This window comes from Chanodichthys erythropterus, chromosome 12 (assembly GCF_024489055.1).
Source record: "Chanodichthys erythropterus isolate Z2021 chromosome 12, ASM2448905v1, whole genome shotgun sequence".
Classification (NCBI taxonomy): Eukaryota; Metazoa; Chordata; class Actinopteri; order Cypriniformes; family Xenocyprididae; genus Chanodichthys; species Chanodichthys erythropterus.
This window is the reverse complement of record NC_090232.1, coordinates 5416313-5435441: the sequence shown is the minus strand read 5'-3', so window position 1 is coordinate 5435441 and position 19129 is coordinate 5416313.

The following is a 19129-nucleotide window of genomic DNA, read 5'->3' as shown; positions in this document are numbered from 1 at the left end:
AGAGTAAAATCATCTATCATCTATCTGTCAAAATTAACATGTTAATTTTGTGATTTTTTTATTTATTTTTTTAACGCATTTAAAATATTTAAGACAATTAATGCAGCATCCCTTTTATGGCATCCTTACAGTAGTCTGTATGCACGCTATCAAGCGCAGTAAGAGAAATCAATTCAATACTAGCGCGCAGAGACATTCGACACGTGCACAGAAAGCCTCTTCAGACAGCGCGCATTGAGTTTTCTTTCATGCTTCAATTTAAAAAAAAACACACAATATTATATCAAAATGTCTGTTTTTGGCGAGTGACCTCGTAAACAGTCTAAAATAAGTTAAAAAGTCTTAAATGACTGTAAAGAGTTAGAAGTCACAGTTATGCTGTAATGTCAAATGGCTAATGGCCAAAATTGAGGGGAAAATATCCATTTAATAGAGACATCAGTATCAGTGTTGTTATTGATGATACTGGCCTTCATTCATCGTAGACCTACTTAGCATTAAAAAAAAAATAAAGAAAGAAAAAAAACATTAAACGCATATTTAAAAATATACAGTCTTTATATTATTTCAACATTCATTTGATGTATTATATATTATTTTAATATGTGATTAATCATGATTAATTATATATTATTATATAATTTATTTTTAATCAATGGACAGCACTAATTCTTACACAAATTATGTGTCTATTATAATTATTATTATTTTATTTTTTTAAATTTACATCACAACCATTTTTTTGTAACGTTAGTGTACTTGTGTACCAAGGAGACATGTAACAAAGACTATTTTTACTGTTGTTATTTTTTTATTGTGTCATCAGTTGTAATTTTGTAAAATTGTGCAAAATGTATGGGGGAAAAAAAAAATCACATGTACAATCTTAGAAGAAAAGGTTCTTTATAGAAGGGTTCTATATAAAGGGTTCTGTCAGGGATTTCATATAGGGGTTCCAATCATGGGAAGTTTTTATGGATTTATTTTAATTAATTTATTTTTTTATTTTTTTTATTTGATTAATTAAACAGCTGGTAAACATAATTTATCACAAGAAAAATAACGAAATAACCCATTAAACATGAAAATATTATGTAACCATTTAAGACACTTCTCCTTATATAGAACATTTATGGCATAATGGGATCATGAAAATTGAGTCAACAAGCCTAGAGTTCTATAGAAGACTGAATTATTACTTATTGGGCCAAAAACCTGTACACAGAATCTCTCAGCTACAATCTGCATTTTGAAGGATGTACTGTTACTCCATCCTCGACAGTTAAAGACCTGGGTGTTATATTAGACGGCAACTTTTCCTTTGAAAATCATATTTCATATGTTACAAAAACAGCCTTCTTCCACCTCAGAAACATTGCTAAGATACGGAATATGTTATCTGTTTCTGATGCAGAAAAGTTAGTTCATGCTTTCATGACGTCTCGACTAGATTACTGTAATGCATTATTAGCTGGTTGTCCTGCTTCTGCAATAAATAAGCTACAATTAGCACAAATGCAGCTGCTAGAGTTCTTATCAGGTCAAGAAAATATGATCATATAACACCAATTTTATCATCTCTACACTGGTTACCCATTAAGTTCCGTATCGATTATAAAGTATTGCTAATGACCTATAAGGCTCTAAATGGTTTAGCTCCTGTGTACTTAACTGATCTTCCATCGCCCTACAATCCTTCACGCTCTTTAAGATCTCAAAACTCTGGACTTCTGGTTGTACCTAGGATATCTAAGTCCACTAAAGGAGGGAGAGCGTTTTCACATTTGGCTCCTAAACTCTGGAATAGCCTTCCTGATAATGTTCGGGGCTCAGACTCGCTCACCCAGTTTAAACCTAGATTAAAGACGCATCTCTTTAGCCAAGCGTTCACATAATGCATCTCATATCAGATCAATTGCACGTATCTTTGCTTAATGTTATGAACAGCAGCTATGCTAATTATTCTATATTTGCTTTTCTGTTTTACTTCGGGACACCCGTCCCGAGGTGACTAGAGACGACTTCTGCTTCAGTTTGGATCCAGCCTCTTAAGAAGACCTCAGATGACCAACACCTATGAAGAGACGGCGCCAACTCCTGCAAAGACCTCAGAAGATGCACCATGCACATTCCCAAATTTCTATATATATTGTATATATATTGTTGATGTATTTCATTTTTCCAGGAGCTCATTGCTTCTACCTTAAAATTAAATGCTAACAGTATTTGTAAATTAATTGCACAAATTATTACATTATTTGCTAACTGCATTCTTCTAATATTGTCATTTTGACATGCATTCTCTGTAAAGCTGCTTTGAAACGATATGTATTGTGAAAAGCGCTATACAAATAAATGTGAATTGAAAAAAAAATGTGAATAGAATCCCATTAAACTTTTTTTCTTTTTCTTTTTTTTCTAAGAGAGTATTAAAATGCTAGCTATGAATGTCATTCCTACCAGAGAATGTTATCAAACACAATATATCCTGACATTTGTTGGTTAAATAATCTATGAATAGCGTTTTAAGAGAGTTTATCTTGTAAATGTCCACAGGACAAAAGAAACAGCATGTCCATAAGCAAGTGGATCAAGTGAAACATAGGTTTACACCCTCGAGAACAGCATAAGGACTCTTGTATGCAGCTGAGTAGAATATATATTCATGCATACTATTCTCTAATGAAAGTGAAAGACTTCATTACCACCTCACCATCCTTTCATTCCACAATGCCTTTCCAAGCAGGAAGGGGCAGTAAGCCACTGCAGGATACCTCCACTTTCACACAGCGCATTATTAGTAGGAACACCACAGGGTCAACCGTTTTATAATGGCTGCCGACTTCTTGAGGGCCAAATGAGACTGCTATCCCATGACCTTTGACCCCACTAGGCTCTTGCACCTGTGAAGCTGATTGGGATCCCTGCTATACTCTCTTTTGAAAGAGGTATTCAACAGGAAAAAGCGTTATTTTCTCAGGGACTCCCCTACTTCAAAAATGAATTGATTTTGTCCACCTGGAAGCCAACATAAACGCCTATTAATAGAGAATTGTGTTGAAGACCTTCCTTGTTCCTTTAGAATGGCTTAAATTAGGACATATTCACATTTTTAATGGAATAGTTCACTCAGAAATTATTTTGTCCATTTTAAGGTCATTTTTTCTTTATTCCATGAAACACAAAACAAGATGATATGCAGAATATATGAGCTACTCTTTTCCATGCAATGAAAGTGAATGTGATTTACACTGCCGGACTTCACAATTTACAAAAATATCATAAAAAAATTCCATATGACTTGTGTTCTACAAGTGTTCTGCAGCCATATGACAACTTTGTGTAAACAACAGATGCAAATTTAAGTCATTTTTGTTTAACGAATGAATGTTTTTTTTTTTTTTTTTTTTTTTTTTATCAGAAGAATAAAAAGTTTAACATTTTAGATGAACATATTCATGTAGCCAAAAATCTTTGAGTGATAGGCTATCCCAAGAAACAGCTTCTGCTGACAAGACATACTAACTGCCTATTCCAGCAATATTACTGACAAATGATAATAATCATAATTACAATCGTTTTTAATTGCAAACTGCTGTGAGAGGAAATTACCTATATTGTTATGCCAGAATCCTGTGATGTTCTTACTGGGGCGCTAATGAAATCGCTAGTTGTTAACGTTCTGATGATGGGCTGCTTGATGGCAAATAGATCTCTTTTACTGTTCATTCATACTCTTTCTTTATACATGCGGAGACCGGCAAAGTAATTGAATGTGTAAATCAACTACTGAGTGGAAATGGAAATGTTTATCATGTGCAGCGAAGTGGTATGTGCCTTTTGGCTGTTTTGGCTCTTTATTAATTGGACTGTGGAAATCTTATATCACATTAGCCTATGAAATTATTTCAGTCTGAAAGTGAAGAAAGCAATTTGACCATTGTATATAAATAGTTAAATAAAATCCTGCATGTGTGCTTTAACATGGTTTGGAATGCAGCTGTGTAAAATTGTATAATGCAATCAGGAGTTAACAAAACATTCTATAACAAACAAATTCTTAATAGATTCATTCTACATGAGCTAGAGGATTGAGAAATGTCATACACTACTATGTAGAAGCAGTTTGAGTGTGGAAAACAAAACCATAGTAAAAGTGATTCTTACCTGGAAAACTTGATTATGATTGTTTTTGTTTTGTTTTATTTAAAAAAAAAACTGTCCTTTTAATATTAATGAAATAAAATGCCACTTAAAGGGTTAGTTCACCTAAAAATGACTTTCTTCTTTCAGCCAAACACAGTCGAAGTTATATGTAAGCAATAAGGTACTCGAGGCTGTGCTGTATTGCAAATAAGTCATGGCTGAAGGGCGTTGATAGACACGACGTGAAGCAGTGTGCCTGCAACCCCCTTCATCCATGACTTATTCACAATACAGCACTAGCCTCGAGTACCTTATTGCTTTTATATAACGGTTACCACACAATACAATATTAAAGCCAAAAATATGTATCAATGCAATTTTCATGAAGTAAACTTTAAAATACCCCATAGATTTTTTTTATTTTTTTTTATTAATTTTTTTAACTGCCTATTTTGGGGCATCATTAACTATGCACTGATACACATTTGATTCTGAATGAATTTGAGGCTATATGCTCTGTGGCTAACGGGCTAATGCTACACTGTTGGAGAGATTTACAAAGAATGAAGTTGTGTTTATGAATTATACAGACTGCAAGTGTTTAAAAATGAAAATGGTGACCGCTCTCTTGTCTCCGTGAATACAGTAATAAACTATGGTAACTTTAACCACATTTAGAAAGATAATTTACAAATATCACAAAAATATCATGTAATCATGGATCATGTCAGTTATTATCGCTCCATCTGCCATTTTTCGTTATTGTCCTTGCTTGCTTACCTAGTCTGATGATTCAGCTGTGCACAGATCCAGACGTTACTGGCTGCCATTGTGTAATGCCTTTCATAATGTTGGGAACATGGGCTGGCATATGCAAATATTGGGGTCATACACATTAATGATCCCGACTGTTACGTAACAGTTGGTGTTATGTTGAGATTTGCCTGTTTTCCGGAGGTCTTTTAAACAAATTAGATTTATATAAGAAGGAGGAAGCAATGGAGTTTGAAACTCAACGTATATCTTTTCCATGTACTGAACTCTTGTTATCCAACTATGCCAAGGTAAATTCAATTTTTGATTATAGGGCACCTTTAAACAGATTTTTTATGAACATAGGACTGACCTGAAGGAAAATGCTAAATCTGAATGTAGGTAATAAACTCGCTTACTCGATCTCTTTCTCACAATACTCTTCTACATAATACAGTAAGCTTCAATGAACAACGTAAATTGAGAGTATATGGTTTACGTTGAACTATTATTTTAAGTGGCCTAAGTACATGGTACACTTTCATGACTGTTGCTGAATATAGAGCCACATACTAGCTTTCTGCTCTTACTATTTCTGCCACGAGTACGAGTAGTATATGTATGCAGTTCTGAATTCAGCATTTTCATCTGCTAGGTGAAAATCATGAATTTGATTGCTCAGAAAAGCAATAGCACACCTCAACAAGTACGATTTGAGATATGATTCATGTCCATAGCAAACTGTTGATCAAATCCTTCTAGTAACAGTAATAGTGATGGTTAAACACAACTAATAAAATAAATGTAAATATTTAAAACTATTTAAATATTTACAAAAATATTTATTGTCTTTTAATCATTATTATTATTATTATTATTATTATTATTATATTACTTTATGACAGACAGAATTGATGTTCCAGACAGTCTCATTCAGTGCCCTCTTGAGAAGATCTGTCTTGAAAAACTCATACAAGCTCTGAGACAGCTATAAGTTATCACTTCTTTGAAACTGATAAGGCCTGTCATGTTCAGGGGGAATCTACTGTCAGGCCTGCCTTTGCTTCTAAGGGTCCTATTTATATTGATCAAGGATTAACTCAGGCTGTCTCAGCAATAAAATAGGACTTACTGAGACAGATGACCCCACCCAGCCCCCCTCCTCAGGGTTACCTTAATCATCTGATTTTATTGTTTTATTCATCACATTCTCTGATCTTCAGGTAAATTAAAGTACAATCTAAAGCACTGAGGCGAGAATTCAATAAGAAACAATTGTCTACTGAGAGCGATGTTTGCTTGCATGTGTTGTTTTAGTGCCCTATTCTTTTCTTCTTCTTTTTTCTTCTTTTTTTTTCGGATGAATATTCTTTTACTGATCCACCATTTAGTGAATAAAATATTGAAATACAATGCAAAAAAACTGAATTCCCCCATCAAAATGAATCATTTGCAATTGACCTTCGCATCTATGTAAGTCCTATTTCAGTTGCCACACTTTTAAGTTCTCTTTTCACTTGTAAGAGTCTTATTACTCCTAAATCTGGAGGATGTGAAGGAATTTGTTTATTCATGTCTTTGGCAGCATCTACCTCAACAAACTTCACCACTTGTTCATTTGCACATCACAAATCAGCTGGAGAAATTACCACAGTTGGCTCCCATCAGATGGAATGGCTTTCACAATGTTTGTCCCGGCTTGCTTAAGGAGGCTGAAATAGTCTACACAGCACTGAACTCAACAGAAGGAAAAGAGGGAGGGATTTACTTTGAGAGAAAGGACATGGGCCGTTTGAGAGCATTCTGATACTGGGAGTATGTAAGTGTCACGGGTTGCTCCACAAAGATGATGAGAGTAGCATTTTAAAGTCAAGTATCTTTAAAAAAAAAAAACAACTGAAGAATCAAAGTAACAGTGTGCACTATACACAAACACCAGAAGATGAACTGAAAGAACTGAAGAGCTTAAACACACAAGATAATGAACTGAATGCAAACAGGTGTGATCTAATTAATGAATAACCATGGTGACAAACTAGTAGCGGGAAACTGAGAACAAAAAGAAAAAAAGATAAATGGCAGGCAAAATAGGAACAGAATACAATGAAGACAAAACCAACACTGAGCAAAACTGTACCAGAACCTTGATGAAAGAAGGAGCCATGGGGGAGAATTGGTTGACGACACCCAGGGGACAACTGATGGAGATAAAGGGCAACACCAATGGTCCTGGAGGCCGAGGTGGAGCCGCAGCGACGAATGTCCAAGGTGGAGACGGAGTGCTTGAGGACTGAGGCAGAATGGGTGGGACCAAGGATGAAGGTAGAGCCAGATGGAACCAAAGTGGTGGCAAGACGGAGTGCAGCAGATAGCTTGTAAGTCTGTGGCACAGGCAGGGTGATGTCTGACCAAGATAGAGCCGGAGGGACGAGGGAGCCCGGTGGAGCCGTAAGGACAATGGTATCAGGTGGAGCCCAAGGGACGGAGAAGCCAAGATGGAGCCGACAGGTCAACGGACCGTAGTGGGGTGATGGGATCAGCAGCCAAAGGCAGAGTCAAGGAATCCTAATGCCTGGGTGATGCTGGAGACCGGAAGACCTAAGGCTTATCCACATAACAGACTGGTGGCAGTTGTGGCCTAATGATTAGAGAGTTGGACTTGTAAACTGAAGGTTGTAGGTTCGAGTCTCAGTATCAGCAGGAAATGTATGTGGGGGGAAGTGAATGAACAACGCTGTCTTCCACTCTCATTACCCACAACTGAGGTGCCCTTGAGCAAGGCAGCAAAACGCAGCAAATCTTGGATGGGTGAAAAGGCAGAGCACAAATTTGTGTGGGACAGCATACTTGGCTACACTTTTAGAGGAGAAGTTGAGGGGCTGAAGGGAACCAGCAAAAGCGGGGCTGACGAACTGGATGAATCAGGATGCGCTGGGGGGAGAAGGAGGCTGGGTGAGATCAACGACAATGAAATAGACTTGATACAGGGTAACAAAACAATCTTTATGCTGGGCAGGACCAGTGGCGATGATGAAGACACAGAAGACTTAGAGCTGGGCGGGACCCGCAGTAATGGCAGAATGTCCATATCCAGTTCCTCAAAATAATTATATTCCATAGAGTCCATAATAAGGTCATTGTGACGAGCAGGGCGGGTGAGAGCCGTAGGGGAGTGATAATGAGTGTCAGCTGCATGTTGCACCGGTCTCAAGTCTCTCACAGAGGAGCTCCGGAAGCATAAAAGGGGAGTGAAGGACAAGAGAGGACCAGGCCTGGACTTGACTATATGTTTTATTATGTTTGTGTGGCCGGCAGACCCTCACGGACGTTGGACATTACTTTTTAATTTTGTTCTTTGTTTATTTTATACATTAAAGTTTGTTTAAATGTTCGCCGGTTCCCGCCTCCTTCTTCCCGTACATACGAACTGTGTTACACTCACCCTCAGCGGTGGGGTAGTGGGTGGGGTTCACACACCTGGTCAGACTCACAATGGGGCTCGAGCTCCAGGGCGATGGTTGGCTCAGTCCTCATAAAGCTGGGACACACAAAGCTAATGTTTGGCCATTAGGCAATGTCGGGCCATTTTTGAGTGTCTTTCAGCTTAGTTTTTCAGGTGTGTTCAGCACTGTTGGCTCCAACCGGATGCCGTCTGAGTTTTCTGCGCTGATTTAGCATGTTGAATCATCATCGGCCCGTCAGTGAGAGAGAGAGAAAACTTCGATTGGCTCAGCTTAGCAAACAAGTCAGTGGACAAGGATAAAAGTTAAAGTGATGAAAGTGAGCAAAGAAGTGAGCAGACAGAAGGCTGTTATGATTTTACATCATCTTACCTGAGCTTTCAAATGCATGAATATTTTCATATTAACATGAGCTGACTGGAATACAGAAATTGATCAGTATGGTTGATATTCAAAATGATAAGCAAGCGCTGCTTTGTTTACGGTTTGTATATCTGCAGTCCTAGTTTCAGTTTACTGTTTTAAATGACGTAAATAGACTATTAATACCGGCTGATAGACAGAAATTTACCTACACTCAATCGCAGAATGCACATGCTAGTTGACAGTAGCCGTTAGTCCTTTTGGTGTGTTCAAGTGCAGCTTTTTGGCAGAGACAAAGACAGAGTCAGCTTTCATCGCCACTAATTCTTTGACGTCAGCTTGGTGTGTCCCAGGCTATAGTAGTCTCTGGCACATTCAGAGCGGCAGGCGTAAGCTCCTAGTCGGCAGTGGGCTCTTACTTCATGTCCGTTCTTTGGGGTGATGGCTGGCGGGGCTCTGGAATTGGCTCTATGAGGTCCAGTGGAGGATTTGGGCAAGCAGGGTTGGGAAGATTATAGCTGGTTCAGAGCAGGCTTCCTCCTCAACAATTAGTGGAGAACCAGCCACACACAGTGCGTACTCGATGTATTCAAATAACGAGCAGTTCCCCATCAGCATTATTTGTAGCAGTTTGTCATTAATCCCACTCCAAAAGTGCATCTTCAAAGTATACTCATTCCAACTAATCTGATGACACAGTTCCAGGAATTAATCTACAAAATCCTCCAATGGCCGGGCTCCTTGACATAAGGACTGAAGTTGCTCTTCTGGGTGGATAGCATCCACTGAATAATCCATTTCCTTATCGGTCTGGTGTTCTGTCACAGGTAGCTCCACATTATCAAGTCAATAGTCAAGTAACTTTAATAAACAACAGCAAAATCACAGTAACAGTGTGTATAAAGACAAACAATACCAGATGATGAACTGAAAAAACTGAAGGGCTTAAACACACAAGATAAAAAATGGAATGCAAACAGGTGTGATCTAATTAATGAATAAAGATCTAATTAATAGGTTATATTATATATATTTTACACTACCATTCAGAAGTTTGGAACAGAATACATTGTAATCCATTCCATTGTTAGCCATTTTTGAATATGAGAACATATTTTATATGCATGTTTAATTGTACCATACTGACAAAACCATACTATTCTAACTATGCACAACTATATAGTTAGCATTATATATCCATCAGCAGTGAATTTTTCCTGCGGTCTGTGACAGACCCCAATTGAGTGCCACCTGTTTAAAATCCCAGAGAAGATTCAGCCATTTTCTTCATCTTTATCAAAGAACTGAAACTGCACTTCAAGGATTAGTGATTCCAGAAACCTGTTCAGGTCTTGCGTGAGTAACCATCCAGAAACCATATGACAGCTGCAGCATGATGCATTTCTTTATTTACGCTAACTTTATCTAAATAGGTCAATAGCTAGAAGCCTATCATGAAATTCAAACACTCATGTTTGCTTTTGAGTCAAGAATATATAATCTAAACTATAGGCTCAACCTATATTTTACATTTTAAGCTCAGCTAGAGCAAGGTAAACCTGCTTGTCTATGTCAAGAGCATGATATATTCCCCATTCCCCAACCAGAGGTGCAGAAGAAAGCAATGAAACATGGGGTGGGCCAAATGAAAGTAGCAGCAATGCTTGTGTAACAGCGACTTTGCAGCATTCCAGCAGAATTCCTTTTCCCCACCAGCTGCCAGTGTTAATATCCACTCCACAGGGAGGAAGTCTTCCTTCCTTCCTCTTTCCTTCCCCCCGCAATGGATTTACAAGGACATCTTTTGAATGAATGCATTAAAGAGCCCACGCTGGTGGTCACGTCAAACATGACTGGTCAAGCATGCTTCATATTTTGACAAGTCGCTCTGCCGCTGCTTTTCAAAAACACACAGTGAAAAGATACTTTTTTTTTTTTTTAAATCTATTTATTGTTACATATCTATAAACTTTTGGCTTTGAGATTATTAAGAAATGACATATGAAATGCCATTTATTGTTTAATGGGTTAATTGCAGACACATATGATTTTCTCAAATCAAAGTTTGTAATATTGTGATTAATCTCAGCTAGTTCGTTTAGTTCAAGGCTTTTTATTATGGATTTCTCTATGGAGAAAATGAATGGGAAAAATACTTCTCGAACCAAGGCTGCCGAAGAGGCGAAACGAATATTTCCCTCAATAGACATTTTTATACATCGTGCCAATGTTTATTCAACAAAGAGTTTATTAAAAAAAAATGTTCTCATGCAAGTAGTCCTCACTGCTTGACATGCACTCTGAGCACATCTTGAGGAAAATGTTATTAAATGAGAAAGTTGTTTAAGTAGGGTTGGAAAACTGCCTCTTAAACAAATATTTCATGACAGAATGCAAACTCAAACACTAAGTGTTCCTTCTTCAGTGGTGCATTTCTTATAAATCCTGTAAATTATGGTTACATGTAGCATACACGAAAGTGCACAGGACTTAAGGTAGCAATTATTTCTGAGAGGAGAAAAATGATGGAGCGATATTAAAAAGAAAAGTTGGGAAACCTTTTGCCTTGCATTCATGCAAAGTGAACAAAACTCTACTTAAAGGGGGCTGATTATGTAAAATTTACATGGTGTTTGAACATAAATCTGTGTTAGCAGTGTGTCTATACAACCACCCTATAATGATAAAAATCCACCCACTCCTTATTTTTAATCTGCATAAAACCTCAACAATCTCATAGAACAAGCCGTTTTCATTTTCTGAGCAATGTGACATCACATTGCACAGGCCCTGCCCACATCTTTTGACAGACAATGCCATATTCGCATAGTTTCCGCCCTGAGTGAGTTGTACATTGTCCGCCATTGTCTCCATGCTGGAGCAGCTGGAGCGACAAGAATAGTAAGCAATTGAGGTGTTTTGTTGTTGGATGTAAGAATGAACATAACAGTTTTCATTTACTCCTGACATCTGAGTCACTGAAAACACAGTGGATTAGTTTTGTTTTTGAAGGTAATGTGTCACAGAGCTAATATACACATGTGATTTCTGTTCCTGCTGTTTACGTTCACAGACATAACTGACTGTGATTAGCCACGTTTCCACCGCAGGGACAAGACTTTGGGGTGGTACTCGGTGCGTTTCGACTGCAGGGACCAAGTTCTAAATGAAGTTCAGAAAGTGCTCTGCTCACAAGGAAGTACTTTTTCAAAGTTCAGGAACTTTCAGGGGTGGGACTTGGGTGCTGAACATCCTGATTGGTTGAGTTCATGCAGCATTTTGATTGGTTAACTCCATGCAACATTTTATTTCAACCACCATTTTTAAAAGTCTGTTACCGTGTGTGCAGTAAGAGTTGTTTGCTATTCGAATCAACAAAAAAAAAAAATACGACCAATGGATCGATGATGAGGTTCAGGCTTGTATTTCTTACTGGCAAAATGACCTCATGTTTTGCAGTCTAAAATGACTGCATCCACACAAGCAGCATGCATATGATAGATTGCGTGGAGAGTCTGCTTCCTTAAATCGTGCTAAATTACTGCCGTTCTTAACAACGCACCTTTGTAAAAGTGGGGATTTAGCACTTACTCGCATGAAGAACAAATATAGACACAGATAGTGGATTTATATCAATTTAAGCCTCAAACTTTCTTCGATACAAAAACATACCTTGTGTGAGTTCTTGTATTGAATGTTGATAACGAGGAAGAATGCAATTGTACCCAAATATCCACATGACTGCAAACGTGCGAAACAAAACGTACATTTTAAACACAGAACTGTCAGTATTTACTCTATTTTGCAATGAAAAAATATGTCTAACGAAAACCAGAGCAGAACTACAACACACGAATGTGGCTTTGAACGAATCGTGAGAGTCAATGATTCAATGATTCATTCACAGCCACTTGCTTCATTACTGAATGAATGACTCGATGACTCACTCATAAAAACAGTGACTTGCTGCCACCTACTGGCAGTTTTAGTTTAATATTTAAAAGTATCACTTCGTTTTACCATCATTGCATATTTCTCTATTAAACATTTTTTATTTAAAACATTATTTATTTTATAGTTATTCATAAATGTAAAAATATGCACTGGAAAATCAATTTAGGGGGCAAATATTGTCCCTTAATGAAAATGGTGTGACTGCAGTCGAAGTGGAAGAGAGGAGGTATGCAGAAGGATGGGAATCCCTTCAGGGGGTACTCCAAGCTAAAAAGTTTGAGAACCACTGCTTTAGACCACAATAGAAATGCAGACAGCAACAGGTCTGGGGGGAAAATATTCCTGGGCATAGATGATAATTATCAGTATTTGGCAGAGTATCCAATGCACAAGCTGTACAGGCTCCGCCCTCTTCTGTAAAGTGGGGTGGGGAGCAGCAGCTCATTTTCATATAAAGACAAATGCACAAATCAACATGGTTTGCATGCACTCAAAAATGGGTTTTTACAACATGGTATAATAAATGATCTCTGTGGTATTTTGAGCTGAAACTTCAAAGACACATTCTCGGGACACCTGAGATTTAAATTACATCTTGAAAAAAGGGACATAATAGGTTCCCTTTAACCATTCTCGGTGTAAAGCAAAATGTGGAATTGAATGAAAGCGTATTAAAGAAAAAACAGAAGATGCATAGCATCTGTGACTTGACTGAACATGAGCAAATGCAGTCAATGAATAAGAGCAGAGAAACAACCTCAAGCCTGTAAAGAGGACGTTTAAAGAAGCTCTCGCTCGGCCCACCACTTACATGCGCTCTAAATTTGGCAGCTTTAATTTTCTAGGACGTTTCTCTCTGAAGCTGGCGAATAAAAATTTTATAGCTCGGAACATACAAATGCAAATATGATAAACATGAGTACCTAAATAAAGACTGCATCCTCCAAAGACACAACTATAAATAAGAGTGAGTGAAAAAAAGATGAAAGACTAATCCAGGCGAGACCAAACTCTCAGTATGCAAATGTTCTGTGTCCCTTTCGTGGTTGCCGGGCAATAACAGGTTTGCATTCGAATCTCACTTTTTTTTGTTGATGTTGTTGTTGTTTTGTATCCATTCCTCAATAAGTGTAGCCACCAGAAGAAAGGAGTTAAATTAAGTTGTAAACCCGGCAGGCATTCCTAAGTGTTCCACCAAGCCCCTTTTTGCTATCAATCGCTCCTTTATACTAGCTGTCGCCTCCTTCCATACCGGATGTTTGCAGTGGTCTGCAGCTGTTGTTTGAGGCCTAGCGGGGCTACGGACCTAAAGCTGGCAGAACGAAGAGTGGGGAACCATGTTAGGGGCCTGGGAAAGGTCCTGCTTCAAATTGCCGCACATGCTGTTCGGTAATTAGTTTGGCTATGTGCAAAATTAGCCAGCTAGTATCATGCAGACTGAGGAGCTGGCTTCTCTTTTTAATAATCTCCTACATGTGCAAGAAGAGATATGTTTGTGGGAGGACGTTGGAAAGGAGATCATGTTGGTTTAAGTTCTTGAATGGGTTTCTTTCAGTACTTGAACAGGCCAGAGAGAGCCAGGTGAAGAGGGGCAAGTTGCGACATAACCCCGGGTTACAGCACTTCACATTTAATAGGCAAAATTCCCTGTACAATCGCAAGAACATATTAAATGTCAAGAGTACTGAATGGACGCAAATCGGTTCTTTTTATTACCAAACAGTTCAGGGTGGGATGATTACACAGCTGTATATAAATCTATCAGCAGTACGGAAATGTGGAGCGTTCTTTCACAAAGTGATCACAAAAATATGAAAAAGGAAGTGATATTTATTTTGGAAGTGATATACATGTTATTCTGGCTGCTTTTTGGACTTTTTTTGACAGTGATGAGTACAGTGGAATCACATAATCCTAAAATAATAAAAAGTAATTTTACATATAATAATAAATTGATTTAAAAAATAACATAACAATAATTGTTTATTAATTGTAATATGATTTGTATTAATTTTTTATTTTCTTAAGTAATTACTAATTTGCTTCTTTATTTAGTATTTTATTTACTAGATGTTATTTTTGGCTTTTTTTGTCTCATTATGCAATTCCTATATATATATATATATATATATATATATATATATATATATATATATATATATATATATATATATATATATATATATATATATATATATATATATATATATATATATATATTTAAATAAGGCATTGGTTAAAAATGCAAAATGTATTTTCTTTTTTGGAAATATTATTAATGTTGTTGTTGTTTCATAATTTTATTTATATTAATAAAATTTAAAATAAAAACTGTATTTGTTTTATTTTACTGATTGTATTTTAAGTCTGATTATGTGATTCCATCATACAAAAATATATATTTAAAAATGAACAAGACATTGTACAAGACAAGACACTTTTATATTATTACTATTAGTAGTAGTAGTAGTTTTAAAAAAGTACTGAATATATATTTAAAATAGAATAAAAGTATAAAATATTTACATTTGAAAGAAGAATATATTTTTAAAGATATAGGCAAATTCCTGTTTAAATATTTAAATGATTATGAAATCATGTGATATGGAAAATGTATGAATTATAAAAAAATATAATTCAAACAGTATATTATAAAATACTAAGATGCATTCAGTTTTTGTTTTACAGTGATCTTTATTATGCTGTCAAAAGACACGCACACAGCCCACCATGCTCAGAGTATGGAAAGAACAACAAACAAAAAGCTCAAGACCACAAGAGAGCTGCAGGACAAAAACATATTCCTAAACACACAAACAAAGCATCCCAGGACTGTTTATAATGCATGAGAATCTGAATGGAGAAAACACTTTTGTCTTGAATCGTCATTAAAGTAGCTTGGCTGGAACTCGCCTCCCTCTGCACAGCAGTCCTCAATGCAGCTGCCAGACGCAAAGAGGAAGTTACCAATCATCTCTGTCTGGATTTGCATTTTTGTCTTGTCTGTCAGCGGCCGTCCCCCCCTCCACCCTCGCTTCTCTGTTTTGGCGCTTGTGCTGTACTTGGAGAGCAAGAATGCAGACACTCGCTCTTTGTGTACTTGACAGGGGCTTGATACCACAGGATACATGCACTTCTTAACCTTGCCAGGACTGCCATTACTGGGTGTATCATGGGGTGAAATGTGCTTGTATCTCTTTTATGTTGTTGTTCTGATTGACAGTAACACTGAAATACATGTGAGTTTGGCCAGAACAGCAGTTTGGGATTACTTTTCATTTTCAGAGAATGGTTTAGGTAGGAAGTTAGAACAAATTTTTTTTATATGTATAATAGAAAGGGACAGGCTCTTTGATAAGATGTTAATTCAGAGAGGATGCATTAAACTGATCAAAAGTGACAGGAGAGACTTTGACAGAAAAAAAGAAAGTCTGTTCGGCAGTATTTGCAATGCCTCCAGCCAGCTATTTTGGGCATGCAAGACAAAGTCCTATCTACTTGAATGGGAAATCCTGAAATGTCAAAAACTTTGAACTCACAATTAAAAGACACATATATAAATAAACATAAATATAGATTCTTATGCTCAAAATACCATAAAAAAAGCTTGTTTTTCAGGCTAGACGAGCCAATACGCATGTGCAGTCCTAAGCGTGAGTCTCAGGTTTCTATAAGAACCGGAGGTTATAGCGGCAGCTGCATTGGCTCAGTGACTTTACCAATCAGCTATTGGCTCTTTTATTAAGGGATGTATTCCGCCATTTTGTGTGTTGCAGTTTCTCCTATTCATAAGTAATAGAAGTGAACCGTCTTTGTATATCTACAATTTTTGTTCTGACTTGATTGCATAATTTGCTATTCTTTGTTAGAGTGGGTCAATGTTAGATTCTTTTTGATCTGTGTTTCCATGGTAACAGCCACTGCTCTTGATTGGTGGATTTTGCTTAGGTGTTCTGGGTTGTATAGACCTTAAGCGCCAGTGTGAGAGTGCCTCATATGTCTTGAAAAGTGAAGCCAAAGCATTTTGATCGCCCCCAGGTGGCTGGATGCCATATAGGGGGGCAGTTTTTTGTCATGCTGATGTAGTTTAAATGTTGTAGTTTAATTAAGCTTGGCTATAGTTAAGCCTTGTTTCCACTGCAATTACCCGGAACAATTTGTCTCAGGAACTTTTTCCCCCCCAGACCTGTTGTTGTCTGCGTTTCCATCGTGGTCTAAAGTACCGTGAAGATTAGTCCGGTGACGTAGGACTGTGTGCGACTTTTCAGTTCCCGCTGGATTTCATCCTCCACATATAAACTTAAAGGGTTAGTTCACCCAAAAATGAAAATTATGTCATTAATGACTCACCCTCATGTCCTTCCAAACCTGTAAGACCTCCGTTCATCTTCGGAACACAGATTAAGATATTTTAGATTTAGTCCGAGAGCTTTCTGTCCCTCCATTGAAAATGTATGTACGGTATACTGTCCATGTCCAGAAAGGTCATAAAAACATCATCAAAGTAGTCCATGTGACATCAGTGGGTTAGTTAGAAAGTTTTTGAAGCATCGAAAATACATTTTGGTCCAAAAATAACAAAAACTACGACTTTATTCAGCATTGTCTTCTCTTCCGGAATCCTTTCCATTGAATTGATTCCATTGAATTGATTCCATTGAATCCTTTCATCTGTCGGCGTTGGTAATGCACTTTTACATCATTGTTTTTGGCGATTAGGACATCCGCGACATACACACTTACGCACCATTTTAAAAAATATAGCAATACCAAAACGACATGAGGGTGAGTCATTAATGACATAATTTTCATTTTTAGGTGAACTAACCCTTTAATGAATCCTGAACCTCATCATCAATCCATCTGTCGTATTTTTTAAACTCCATTGTTGATTCAAATAGCAAACAACTCTTACTGCATGCATTGCAACAGACTTTTAAAAATGGTGGTTGAAACAAAATGCTGCATGGAGTCAACCAATCAAAATGATGCATGAACTCAACCAATCAGCATGTTTAGCACTCCAAATCCCACCCCTGAAAATTCCTGAATTTTGAAAAAGTACTACCTAGCGAGCAAGGACTTTCTAAACACACAGAGTACCACCCCAAAGTCCCTAGTTAGGAAAAGTACATGATTGACAGCTGTGATTGACTGCTTCTCTGAGTGACCTAATCACAGAGGCTCAAACAGGCTTTTTTTCAGGATATGATTTTGTGGTTAGTAGTTGTATTTATCTTATTTTAACAAGACTTTAGTTGCATACAGCAGACATCAAAATTGGAGCAGTCAGGCAACTTAAAAAATTTCAGGGGCGATTGATTCTGCGGGAGTGTGGGCAGGACCTTGATACCGCGGCTCCACTTCACGCTCACTACTGCACAGATTTGGGCTCCGAAACTACGTAATTAGCAGCTCGTAATTGTCAGCTCCATCTAGGGGCATTGACTGCTTCACTTTTCTACAATGGAAGAAAGTCAAGATGGGTCGTTCATCTTTTTTACAGTTTATGTGCCAGAGAAACAAGCGTGCAGCCATCTTTAGAATTTTGTGTTTAAACTTTTGTATTTGTGGTAGCTCTGTATATTTCGATGGCATTACTGTCAAAGAGTAATTAGCTGGTGAAGTAGATTTACTTATTGGAGAGTTAACAAAAGTTATCATGAGCATTGTAATGTTTAAAGCAGATGTCATTACAAATATCAGTAGACTGGGAAGATTTTAAATCGAGTTGTTCATTAATAAAGCCGTAGGATCTTACCTTCATGCTGTGGAAATACAAACTGAAAGGGGCGGGACTACATAAGGTCTATACTAAATAGGCAGATATTTTGCTATTAAACATATTACATTTAAAGTGAATCTGAAATCAGACTGACTTGTGAATTCTACAGAAGAATACCATCATTTAACTACCTCAGAGCTCATTATTGGCTCTTATTTACAAATTATGGAGTTGATTTATAGGTACAGAACCCTACTTTTGCACACTATAAGATCTTTAATTAGCCCACTTATGATTTTTTTCTCCAAACCAAAGTGGAATTGAAGAGGTTAATCTCTCTTTTCCTGCACATATGTGACTGTCATTAGTGGGACCACGGGACAAATCTCTTTTTCCAAATCTCAGAGAGTCCCAAGAGCCTGTATGTGCCTCTGCCCCAGAGGAAGGGGGGGGGGACAAATCTCTTTTTCTGAGCCTCCAAAATCCCAAGAGTCTTTGCATGCCTCTGCCCTGAGGGTCCGACGCAGCCACCCGGGACATGAAGCATTGGCTTTAGATTTAGCAGTTTCCTGTGAGCCTTACAGACCTCACCAAACTATCCATGAACGAGGGAGCGTATGGACAGCTCTTCAGCGTCTGTTCTCCACAGGGACATGAGAAGGAGCTGGAGGAGAAGAAGAGGAGGAAGAGGAGCAGTTGGAGATGCAGAGAGAGAGAGAGAGACCTT